The sequence below is a fragment of the Aythya marila genome (assembly GCF_965140915.1).
Source record: "Aythya marila genome assembly, chromosome: 3".
Classification (NCBI taxonomy): Eukaryota; Metazoa; Chordata; class Aves; order Anseriformes; family Anatidae; genus Aythya; species Aythya marila.
The window spans coordinates 62,138,564-62,151,294 of NC_139044.1; the positions used below are offsets into that span (position 1 = coordinate 62,138,564).

The 12,731-nt window shown below is 46.4% G+C and overlaps 1 protein-coding gene across 4 annotated transcripts in view; it reads right to left on the reverse strand.

The window, feature by feature from the left end:
• BACH2 (BTB domain and CNC homolog 2) overlaps positions 1 to 12,731 on the reverse strand; it is a 188,823-nt gene that overhangs the window by 61,252 nt on the left and 114,840 nt on the right. Inside the window, exon 1 of one of the 4 annotated variants that reach the window (XM_082756345.1) lies at positions 8,822 to 8,959. The exons of the other annotated variants lie outside the window; for them this stretch is intronic. The gene's annotated coding sequence lies outside the window, so the exon portion shown is untranslated. Of the gene's footprint in view, positions 1 to 8,821; positions 8,960 to 12,731 lie in introns of those variants that run through there. 4 annotated transcript variants of the gene reach the window in all.

A 12,731-nucleotide genomic window follows, 5' to 3' on the forward strand; every position in this document is an offset into this window, starting at 1 on the left:
TGACCTACGGAAGCTTTGCCTGGCTGATGAAATCTACCTCATACCTCCAGTCTGGACAATCTGTAAGAGATAACAGTATTTGAAATACAAACAGGGGTTTTTTTTCTGAGAGGAAAAAGCCTGTGTGCCTTTTTCTGATGTGAACTGAGAAGCTATATATTCTCTATAGATCTTGGAGACATGCAATTAAAGCCTGTCAAATCTGCATGCGCATAGGATCCAAGTGAAGGCTGAGCAGGCTATGTTTCAACATTTCTCTCTTAACTTGACAATCTAAATATTCTTTTAACAGCTCCTGTGCATAATTTTCTTACCTTAAACAAACCAAACATGCCATTGTGTAACCTGACCCTGACACAGATCAGGAGAAGGATGGGAACCATGAGATTTCTGCTTCCCAAATGGCAGCTGGCTGACCATCACTGTCCTGTTACATCAACAGCCAAGCAGTCTGCAACATCCCACTAAATACAGATAGAGAGAGCAGAGCATGGCTCTGTAGGTTCCCCTGGTTTGTCAGAAACCAGACCTCAGAGGCAGCGATAGGCAGAAGCCACCAGTGGCACTGGGCTTTCTTTTCAGCAGTTTGTAACGTGGCTGGTTGGATGGATTTCCATGGGAATCCATCCATCCATGGATACAACCACAGCTGTACCTGGGGCTCCAAACCCACCCTCCAGCTGCGATTTCATGTCTTTGCTCTACAGCATGGGGGCACCAGAGCTTTAGGAGAGATCAAAAAATTTAAAACACTGGCAAAAGCAACACCTACTTTTCAGCTTTATTTCCCTATTCACTTGCCCGAAACACTTTGGTTGGGATTTTCCAGCGACAGTCTGAGAGAACATCAGAGCGAGAAAACTGTAACCCTGTGCACCCAAAGTCTGGCAAATTTATTGTGGTTCAAAACATGGCTCTGTAGAGGGAAGCTTCTAACAACAGTGGCAAGATAGAAGGCAGGCACTGCTACTTGCAGTGCACACATAGAGTACGATGCACTGGGAGGTCCACAGGCAACAGGACTCAGCTGGCACATTCCAGCTGTTATTTGGCAAGGTGTCGAGTACCTTTAATGAGATTTGAGGGAGCTCCTCAACAAGCAGGATCAATCCGTAAACGCATGAAGACAAGGAGATTAAACTACAGATTAATAATTATACGGTATAAACAATCTGGGATAAAACTATTTCGCTCCACTGGAGACTGACATGTTTATGTATAAAGTGGGGAATCTATAAAGCCCATTGATTTGTATTTCAAATGAAGCTAATCTAAAAGCATTACTTATTATTAGGTAAAATATATAATACAAATAGCAAGCTAGGAAACAATCAATACTTCTCAGTGTTTGCAACCCCCTACAGCAATTTTCATGCTAGACATGGGAATAAGCTGGATTGCAAACTCGTGTGCCTGACAGTGTGTTTGTCTCCCCATCTATATCTACACGGGAAAAACCTGCAACCTAACATCAAGCATATTTTTTTTCTTGCTTCTCCCCCTGCAACTTTACCCTAATTGTACCTAACCTATATTGCAGGCTGTAGTAATAAATAAATGATGAAAAAATCACCCCACAAATCCCCCAACTACATCCATGTACTGTGTTTCTTGGGCTGTCAGAAGAATGAAAACACTGTTAGTCGGGACCAAATCCAATATTTATAGATGAACTTGACCACATGGGTGATGTAACTTCATGAAAGAATGAGATAATTTTCCACGGTCAGACTAAATTAAAATTTTGCCATTAGCACAATTCAAGTTTTGTAGAAACTGGGTCAGTTCATTTATAACTATCAGAAGTCAAGATCGGGTAGGTGTATCTATAGATTCATGCCATTACTTGGAAGAATTTAAGTCCCAGAAAGACACACCTCAGTTATATACCCAAAGGAATAGCACTTTTTTGAATAAAATACTTGCTACTTGATGAAATTTGGGATAACCACTACTTTGTTATGAATGATATGATGCTTTTTCATCACTGCATACTGAGCTCCAGTACAGTGTCATAAAAACAGACGTGTATGTACATGTGCATATACTTATGTGTGTTTATACAGGCACATGTGTGCATCCACATGCACACCTAAGCACTGTATTTAACTAATATCTCTCAGATAATGTGTATTATTGTCACTGAGTGTTTCTAGTAAAGTTCATTTTGTCTGGTATGAACATTTTGTCTGGTATGAACTTTCCAAGCATTAACAAACGAAATTAGCTCTACTAAAAGGGTCCTTGGGCCAGCTATGCAGATTTATATCACTACGAAATACTCCTTAGATTCTGTGCAAATTAGGTGGCTCATTATTTTTTGTAGCTGTTACAGCATTTGTTGCCTGAAGTACATATGCACACACGCGCTCCTCTCCTCTGCATGTGGCAAGAATTTTTCCAAAAGGAGCATAAGCCAGAGGAGAAATTAAAATCTTGAAAGAGATACTTGTGTGAATGTTTTCAGTAATAATAAAGGAGAAGAGGTGTGAGAAAAAAGCTTCTGATTAGGACTAGTCCAGAGGCAATTAGAAGCTGAAGGGATGAGGAAGAGCCAGGAGCAACATCCACCAGGATGCTAAAAACTGTGTTATTATGGATGAGTGGAAGGGTCCGAGAGAGAAGAAAGGAAAAGAAGCAAGTCTGCCTCAGAGGGAGGGGAGGCTGGGGGCTTTCACCGAAGGAAACGTGGAGAAGGGCTGGCTGGAGACGTTTCAAGGGAGAAGGGAGGGCAGCAGGGGCTGAGGATGGCAGGAGCCCAGTCCTGCCCTGCTGCCACTGGGAGGCCGGAGGGGCAGAGGTGAGGACGGAGGAGCGGAGCAGACCGTGGGAAAGGGCAGCTATTTTCAGTGTTTTCACTGAGCAGAAAGAAACTCAAGAGGCCGGAGATAAAGATAATGCATGCTACAGTGAGTACGTACGGATGCTGGGAGGAAGCAGAAAAGGGCAGGCCGGAGAGAGGCCGTGCTGCCCAGAACAGGGGGAACGGCTGCCAAGGGGGTTGAAAGAGAGGTGGGGATGGGAATGAGACAGAGAAGAACATTGCTGGAAATTTCCTCTCCTCCAGAGGGATATGGGACAAGGGAGGGGAGGGGAAGGGAAACCTCAGGCGCTGAGAGAGGCGAACAGGGAACTTGTCAGGGAAATGATGAGAGGGGAGAGGTAATTTGCCGGTGAGAGGCTGAAGAGTGGGTGAGGACACCGTGCCAAGAGATGATAATCCAGCTGATTAGAGAATTAAGCACAAGAGATGTCAAGCGAAAGGCAGAGAGCAGAAGAGGCTACGGAGGTGGCAGTAAGAGCCTAAGTGTAAAATAGAGCTGACAGCCGAGCAGCCTAAGCGTGCAGGCAGCTCGCGTCCCCTCTGCCTGCTCCCTCTCTGCTGTGCTAGCGGGGACGGGCGGTGTTACACAGGGCACAAAGAGATGCAGCAGCCCAGGGAAGAGGGGAGAGAAGAGCTAGCCGACAATAGCTGTCCGCAGACAAAAAGATAAGCTTTTAGCACAGCTGTGTGGCTGTGTGTGATGGATGGCGGCTTCTCCAGGCAGAGCAGCGGCACAGCGCTGCAAATGGCTTTCTAGAGAAAGCAGCATGGACAGCAGCTCCTGCGCATCGCTGGAGGGAAATGGCAATGTCCTGGGCTTGGCAAGGAGCTCAGGGTGCTCGCTCCATCAGCAAGCACAGGGGCATCTGCACTGTACTATCCCCACACAAGGCACTGCTACACCCAGCACTGTGAGGACAGATGTAAACGAAGCCCTAAGAGCTTTCTTCAATGAGTTTAAGCTTGACATCCCCTTGTAACAAAAAAGCTCACCTCCTTAGGAAAATACCTACTGAATAACACAAAAATTACGTTATTTGTAACAAAGAAGCTGATTTCCAGATTAAGAAACAAAACACAGCACCTTGACTACATGGTGAGTGTTTTTGTAGATGTTATTTTCTAGTAGCAAGTAATTAATCTTGCGTGAGTCTGAAAAGTCCCTACCAGTTTTTGAACTTGCAGACAGCTGGAAAATGCCTACTTAGGCTAGCATGCACATCTTTGAGTCATTCCACTTGCTAATTATTCTTCCAGAAGCTGCCAACAGCTTTTCTAACATTTTGCTAACTAGAGAGGGATATCACATCACATTATCATAGATCATGCGAATTAACAACAGGATGCCGTTGAAGCAATGTGGTAAAAATCAGGTAGTTGAGAAAGAAATTAAAGCTAATCGATTTGCACGAGAAATAAAAAAATAAGAATCTGTGGTACACAAACAGCATTTCAGAAACAAAGGGCATGGCTGTGGAACAATGACAACAACAGAGTGAAAACAGCACTTGCAGAATTTGTCAGAGTCGATTCTTTCTCCTGGTGACAGATCGGATGAGACTGAAGCCCGGGACCTTTACAAATGCGTCTTGCTAGCACTCCACTAACCCGCTGCAAGCGGAGCAGCAGTCACCTCTGCAGCGCAGCAGACGTGATTCAGACTGGCAACTGCTTGCACGTGCAGGCACAACACCTCCCACTGCTCTGCGAGGTTTCTGTAATATTCATCGCAGCAGCCCAGAGGGACTGAAGCTCCCGGAGTGCACAAAGCCCTCTGGTGCTCCTGTGCAGCGCAGCAGATACCTCATGGTTGACCTGGCCCAAAGCTGGGGTGGTCAGAGGGACACCCTCGAGCTGTGTGGCCCCTGGGGCTATGTAAGGGGCTGACTTGGTGATCTTTAAGGCCCTTTCCAACCCAAGCCGCTCTGTGATCCTGTGAGTCAAAGAAGTCTTTCTCCACATGTGTGCACGTGTAACTGCAGCTTGCTAAAGCAGGGTTTGGGGTAGCGATGTCTGTTCTGCAAACGGGTAGGCAAAGGCAAGTTATTTTTGGTGCGAACACCCTGACGTGACATCTCAGGGGAGGCTCCGGCCACCTTCAATCAAATGTCTGCTGTCGCTGCTTTGGAGTGCTGTTGGCCATCTTCAGGCCTACTTAAGGCCATCTCAGGCCTACTTAAGGGAAGACAAAAAAGTCATATCCAGCTTTCCCTTCTCAGGAGGTGCAAGGTGAAATAGCAGCACCTCAGTGCAGGTGACAGAAGCTGAGGAGGGCTGGCAAGGGCCACACTCAGGTACCTGGTGATCAGCTGGGGTTTTGGGGGCTCCAGGCACTGAGCACAACCGCGCCGCCTGCCCATTAGCAGCTTCCTGCTCCTGAGAGGTTTCCTTGAAATCCCTCCACAAACGCCCTGCAACCCAAGTGTAAAAGAAGCCACTTTTCCAGCTCTGATTGCCCACTTGAACTTTTCGAGAAGGTTGCATTTATTTACCATCGATCTGCAGCACCGCGGTGACAGCTGACTTGCTGCGAGGAGATGACAAGTGGCTCAGCCCCAGCAGGGCATATCGGGAGGCACGGCGTTACCCCCATTTTGCAGACAAGCCTGGGGGCTGTACCCAAAATACCTGATTTAGGGGCTTGTGCTGCCACTGCCAGTGCTGATGATAATAGGGAGTGGGCTACCTTGGCCTGCAATATGCTCCTGGCTACAAGTCAAGATTTCCAATGAGGCAATCCCCACTCTGAAAAATTATGAGAAACGGAGGGGAAGGATAAACCCAGCTATTTATTTTTAAAGCATCAGTTTCCATAAGCATAAAATCACTTGAAACTACTAGCATAAAAATGTAAATACGTAGTTTTACCATTTCTGAAGATTCTCTCGAGTGACAAATAATGTGTGGAGTAGAGAACTGGTGCAATCAGTTAAAGGACACGGCAATTTTCATTATGGTTATGGCCTAGACAGGAGCTGGAATTTGGCCCAGGCTGATTGTTCAAATGCCTCACTCTACTGGCCCCTCACACAGGGTTTATCATCGCTGCCTTCGTTATCTCTCCCTGGCTTCATCTTGCCTGTGCTATGTATACATAAGCACACATGGACCATGAAACTCATAATGAACTCTTGTAATACCGGCTGTCAGCAGCCGGCTCGGAGTCAGGAAAAACATGCTTTAGCAAGAGGTCGTATCTATAAATATGGCAAAACTAATTATCCCAAGAAGGGTTCCCCTTCCTCTTAAAATTAGCAATGTAAACAGTAGGATAACTCACTGTAAACACATTGCTCTGAATTTCACCGGCTTCACTCCTGGCTTCGCTTAGCCCTTTGCCTCGCTATGGAAGAAGTTGGACTCCTGTAAGGATCCTCTGCTACGACAGACACTAAATCTGACACGTGCACAGTTTTGTTGCAGTGTTTTCAAGAGAGTGAAACGGAAGAGAAAGAGCATAAAGCCTAAAAACAGAAACACACCAGTAAAAACGTCAAACTAGTGTCTCCACACAGAAATGGAGAAAACAGCTTAATCTCCTCCTATGATCTAGACAGTGGGCAATCTCCAATGAAGGGACACAGAGAGAAAAGGGACTGGTGGCTGTAAGAGAGAACAAGGAAGTTGATGCCACCTTGGGTTAGAGAACAGAGGGGCTTTCTACAACTGCTCCACTTCTTCAGCAACTATGTGTAACATAGAGGGCATGAAAGACTTGTTTTTTTCTTTTGCTTCATTATTTCAAGGCTGTTTTTAAGTAAATATTTCTTTAATCCTTAAATGTATCCTTAAAGCTCATCTGTGTGTCCAGTTTTTCAGAGACAACAGTACTCCGTTTGCTTAAGTGTATTTGCCCTTCCAGCTGGAGACCGGGACGTCTCCAGCAGTGCCCAGGGTTGCTGAAGAGCTCAGCAGCAACACAGGGCCACTGAGATGCATGTGCTCTTGTATTTAACAACGCAGTCTGTAGGAAAGAAATGTCTTCCAGTGACCACTGTTGGGCTGGAAAATCCTTCAGCATGAGATAGGATGGTGGAAAGAACAGCTGAATGAATCATGAGGGAGCAGAAAAGCTGCGGAACGCCCCCACACTTTTCCATCTGAGATGAGTAAAGGTCAGCCACATCCAGGTGATGCTACTGGAAGCCCCAGTCAGACAGAGAACCAGTCAAGTAGGAATGAACCAGCTCCTGTCCACGAATCGAGCAAAGTCCCACGGCACAACACAGAAAGGAGAAGTCACCGCATTTACCGCAGGAATAACAAAGAAAGGTGAGGCTGGCAGCCTTCTTCTGAGCAGAGGAACGATCCAGCCCAGTCACTGGGAGGAAAGGTCAGGAAAAACACAGCCAGATTTATTAGCCATAACACGACAAAATCTTAGTTTCCCACTGGTCTCACAAAACCTTCCCGTCCCCTCGGGGGGCAAACACCGCCAGCTTCTGGGGAGGGAGCTGCCTGGTAGCCTGTGGGTATGGAGGCAGGACACACACCGGCATCAGCCAAAATGTGCAGCAAAGTTGCAACGGGCACCTACCCTATGTCAAATGGCAGCCTCAAATGCTTGTGGAATGATGAAGCATCAGAAAAAGCCAAGTGTGAGATGCACAGAAAGATGCTCTCACATCCGAGGCCATCTGTCCGTGTTTGCTCATTCGTGTTGTTTCCCAAACTGACCTACTGTTCCAAATCACAGATTTCCGAAGGCTGAAGGTAGTACCAGGAACAACGATCAGTGCCAGCTACTCGGTGTCACTGAGGAATTATTTCCAGGAGTCTAATGGCGTGATCACAGAAGCTGGAAAAGCAAAATCCCAGGGAGGGGGAAGCCTGGATTTGACTGTGAAAGCTGCGTGCAGGCCACTGACAGCAGCACGTGCTGGAAAGCCCCATCTCCAGCGTGAAAGCCCACTCAGATACAGAGGCAACAAGCAGCAGGACAAATATTTGACAGTGAAAGCGATGTTCGCTTCTTCCAAAAGCAGATGAGAAGTTTGGCCGCTTGTAACAAAGACCATTTCTGTTTTCAAGTACAAGTGGTGCGTTTCAGCCATCCTTTCCCTGCTCTCCAGACTGGCCTCAGAGCAAACACGACCATAAAGCCCAGGAGATCCCTAAAATCTATTTCTGTACCAAATAAACAGCTAATGTTCTCCCATGAACTGAAAAGCTCTTCCACTGTTCCCAAAGAATTAGTCTCCCCTCCCCGTACAAAGATAAATTTCCTCTCCAAGGTAATTTTACAAATCGTAAGTCGGTCTCGTAATGGCAACCCCGTTAATTTTATATCCCCAGAGACCTTTACCATCTCTCCCTGTTGAGGTTTTCCACAAAGCACCCACATCATTTTTCAGACTTTCGAGCCCTTGATTTCCTTTCAGATAGGCGTGCCTTCGTCCGACTGGCTGGTTTTGTTGCGTGCTGTAACTGGTGGTCAGCAAAGAGCCTGGCCGCGAGGGTTTCGGGGTGGATTTCTCCAGCTCTGCCAAGGCAGCCACTTTCCACGTGTCCTCCCCCACCACAACGCTCCCTCTGCCTTTGAGATGGCAAAAAGGAAAACTAGGAAATGCAACAGATGGCCTGACATCCTCTTCCTCCAAAAACCATCGCGGCTGCAGCTAGATTAGGCAATATTTCAACTATTTCCGCGTGTGCCAATAGCGTTATTCATGACTAGGGAAGATGAGGAGAATGCTTCTGAAACTCCCCCATAGGCACTCTGTTTGCAACAGCCTATTCCCGTTGAAAGATCTCTTCTTTTCCCTACTCCGAATCCAATGAGAAAGCTCTTCTTTGCCAGATTTAAAGCTGACAGGTGGTACATGCATAATTAAAGCTGACCTAACATGGAATGCTCTCATTCCTGGCATATTATCAGACACTTAAGCAAAGCAATTATCAGTAGGCAATCTTTTCTGTCAACAGAGATGGGGTGAAGCATTTCTTCAGTCATGAAGATACTGTAACGATGATACATATGTATTTGCAAATACTTACAGCACAATAACACAGGCGAACATCTCTGGTACCTTGGAGAAACGTCTTCACCCCTTACAGTGGGCTGCAGGCACCTCCCCTCGCATGGCCAGGCTCCCCTGCACTATTTCCAGGGGCTCACAGCACCCACCACACACCTTGCTGCCCCCATTTTCAGCAGCCTGACCTCCTCCCGCAGTGCCCCTGCAGTCCCTACGAGCCCTTCTCACCTATTCTTATTGTTCCTTGGTCCTTCCACCTGATCGAGCTGGTACTCGGTTGGTCTGAGCCCCAGGAAACCTTGATTTTAAAATGGAAAAATAGAAGAAAGAAAAACCCCACAGACCTCGTCCTCCCTCATTCAAAAGCAAACAAACCCCTAAACCCCTCACTCCTCCACCAAAACTCAACAACCAAAGCCCCCACCAACCACTCCCTCACAACCCTTCTCCTTCTCCCCCTGCAGCAGGTCAGGCGTTGGGCACTACCACGCTCTGTTTTTCTCCTCTTACGACCGTGAACACCCCTGGGGAGGAGTTGCGTCCGTCACACCCCACAGCAGCCCGTGCCCGTGGCCAACAACCTCGGCTACTCTTGCATTGCGTCCCATGACGGGGACGCTGTCCCCTGGGAGCACCGAGGTAGGAGGCAAGCACAAGCCGAGATCAGTCGTGAGTTTTACGTGGAAACAGCCCAAAAAGCTCTGCTAGAACTAGGAATATCTTCCCCACTTTTTGGTTGCACAAGCAGATGGCACTGCCTCCCAAAATAGTAATGTCACCCATGCATTGAAGAAGGCAGAAACTTTTTAACCTAAACTCTTAAAATGTTTCCTTCAAACAGTGTTTTGCAATGAATCCAGCAAGTGTTCTGTGCTTTTTTTTTTTTTATTTTTTCTTTCCTTTTTTTTTTTTTTGGCTAAAAAAGGACTTTTATAGGAGGTTTTTTTGGGGGGGAAGAAAAACATAGAGAGGAAAAAAATAATTAGGAAAAGGGAAGCCTGAAAGAGTGAGTGGTTTTCTTAATTTTGGGGAAATTATGATTGTGAGAAGTATTATAAACCGCAATTACACACACACACACGAGACTGCACTTTACCTTACGAAAGAGCTGCTCTTAGGGTATAAAATTGCTTTAATATTGCAGACAAGTGTTTTAAAAAATGGCTTATGATAATGGATTTTCAAAGCAGAAGTAAAGCTGCTTTTCCTCGAGAATAGGGCTTTAGAGAAGGGAAAAAACTCCACAATGCCAGTGGCGTGCATTTTGCTGCATTTCACAAGATCTCTCATTATTTAAATTCCTATGTATTTATGTCATACGTGGATAAATGACCTTATTGTTCAGAACATGTCTTTATATGAACATCTCTGCTGTTAGAAGTAGTGTTATTTTGCGTTCTCCCCCCCCCCCCAAGTCAGAACAAAAGTCTCTTTTACTGCAGTTTTGGGAACTTCATGCAAATGGCAGTTTTTACACATCAATCGTCAGTTTAATAACACTAATGATAAGAGGGGAATTAACGGTAATGGGCTGGCTTTTTGGCACGCAAATCAGAGTTTGCAGAGGAGTCTCTGCTATGCCAAACTTTACAGACTTGTGTTATCAAGTGTTAGCAACGAGCATTAAGACTAAACTATTGACTTCTTACCAAGCTGGGGTTACTGAACCACAACTTCCTAGCACAAAGATTGATTATTTAGAAATCCATTGTGCAAGATAGGAGGAGATAGCGATAGCCTTCTGGGACAGCAGGGAGCCATTTACAGAGCAAAATAAATTTGCCAGGGGATACAGATCTGTCTGAACATGCTCAATATCTCCCTCTGTTAGAGCAACACTGGCTAGCTGCTTTCTCAAGTTTTCCCCAAGGTGCAGAGGTTGGGCTTTCTTTCTTCCACCCCACCCTTGCAACAGCAGCGTTTGAAGTCCAGTCCTGCACCCGCTGCTCACGAGTGACCTCAGAGACTTCAGGGGTGCTGTTCACAGGGGTTTTGCTGCAGGACCAGCGAGGGAAAAGGCCAACAGCACCGTACACACAGCTAAGGCAGCGAGAGCAGGCGGCTCGTCGAAGGGTTGAAGGCTGAGCATGCAGAGCCACGCTCTGGCAACGTGGTGAGATCACCACCGCAGGAGTGGTGCTGAGTATGAGAAAAAGCCTGTGCTTTCCCAACATGCGAACAAGTAGATATGTCACCAATGGCAGCTTTTTGGAGTTAAGATGCCACAGCAGAAGTGAGCAATGGCAATTTTTTTTAAAAACATACACATGGACCAATGCAGAAAGAAACAGCCTGACCGGCTACAAGCACTACGGATGGGTGCTTCACCAGGCACAGAACATCCCATGGCAATGATGGTCTGGGGACACAGGCATGACAAATTACACCTCTTCAATCTCAATACTTTCTGTCCAGACAGACAGACAGACGTAGTGCTGCACCCTACGCCACCCCAGCCCAGTTCTAATGCGGGAAGTACTCACTCCAGGCACGAATTACACTTTGCTTCCTCCCACTCATCTTTTGCTATGATCAGGGCCCACCGATGAATTGCTCTGCAGCTGAATCCCATCCCACATAGGGCACCTTCTTTTCCATGGATGCCTGACTGCTTTTTCACACTGCCCATACATTCGATGCCATGGTTTCTAGATATAGGCTGCAAAGACTGAATCCCATGCCCTGAGGAAGATGGGCCACTTCCATGGATGCTAAGGCAGGCTACGGGAATACAGATGGTGGACTTGCTCCTTAGGCTGTTATTGTAACAAATGGTTAAATAATGCCAGAACAGACAAATTGTGGAATCTCAGTTTTTTTTTTTTTTTTTTTTTTTTTTTTTTTTTTTTTTCCAATCATGAATTCTCATTTGGACCAGTTGACCAGTTATAAACTACTCTACAGCCATTTCTGTACCACTCAAAGAAATGACACAATTAAACTTGAACACCTATTACCTTTTCCCAAGGTTCCTGTGTGAACTGCAGCCTTCCCAGGGGAGGTACACTTCAGTTTGACCATATTTCTTGGTCAACACAACTTGAAACAATATTTACAGGTGAAAAAGCCTACACTGTTGCCTGCAAGTTGAGCTGGACTGCTTGTCCTTCATCCTGCCATCTGCAGGGTTTGCTGTGAATCAGAAGCTCTCTGCTCCTAAGAGTTTTGGAGAGGAGAAAGGAAGCATGCTCCATAATCATGCACATTCAGTGGTAGTTTTCATGAATAGCTAAGTGGAAAAGGAAGCTTTCAAGCAGTACAAAGTCTGCTGCACTTTACAAGAAGCCCCGAGGCAGGCAGGGATTATTTTGTGCTGCAGGAATGAAATGCAGCCTCTTTAGATAGAAGCTGTTTTATCATAGAGTCCCCAAAAGAAGTGGCATTTTTAGAGACCATGGGAGCTGCACTGTCTCATCCATGATAAAACTACAAAATGACAGGAACTTTTAGGTAATGTTTGCCTGTAAGGTCAGCAGCATAAGGAGCAGGTAAGCCCGATCTCCGGGCTACTGCCCTTGCGAGGTCACTGCAAAATAAAAAAGTGAGCAATAACAATTCCACCCAACATCTGGGGGAAGCAAGGTGGTGTTCACGGTGGGTTTCACGTGGGAAAGGGTGCGTGACGAACAAAACAGAGTGAGGAACACACGTGTATGACCACCAGCGCATGGGCGTGCAGGCCGACATGGATGAGGTCTCTGGATTGCTGCTGTCACCATGACGTGTTCCTAGCTGTTGGCATCACTGACCTTGCCGTGCTGTCCGAGTGCCTCTAAATGAGACCATAAAGCTTGCATCCCCTGAGCTGTTGCTGCCCACCACAATCCAGCTAGAGCTGCAGAGCCCCTGGCACTGCTGGTGATGATGGGAACAACCTTCCTCCCTCCACAAACCCGTGCCAAAGTTACCTCATAACCAAACTGCAGCTC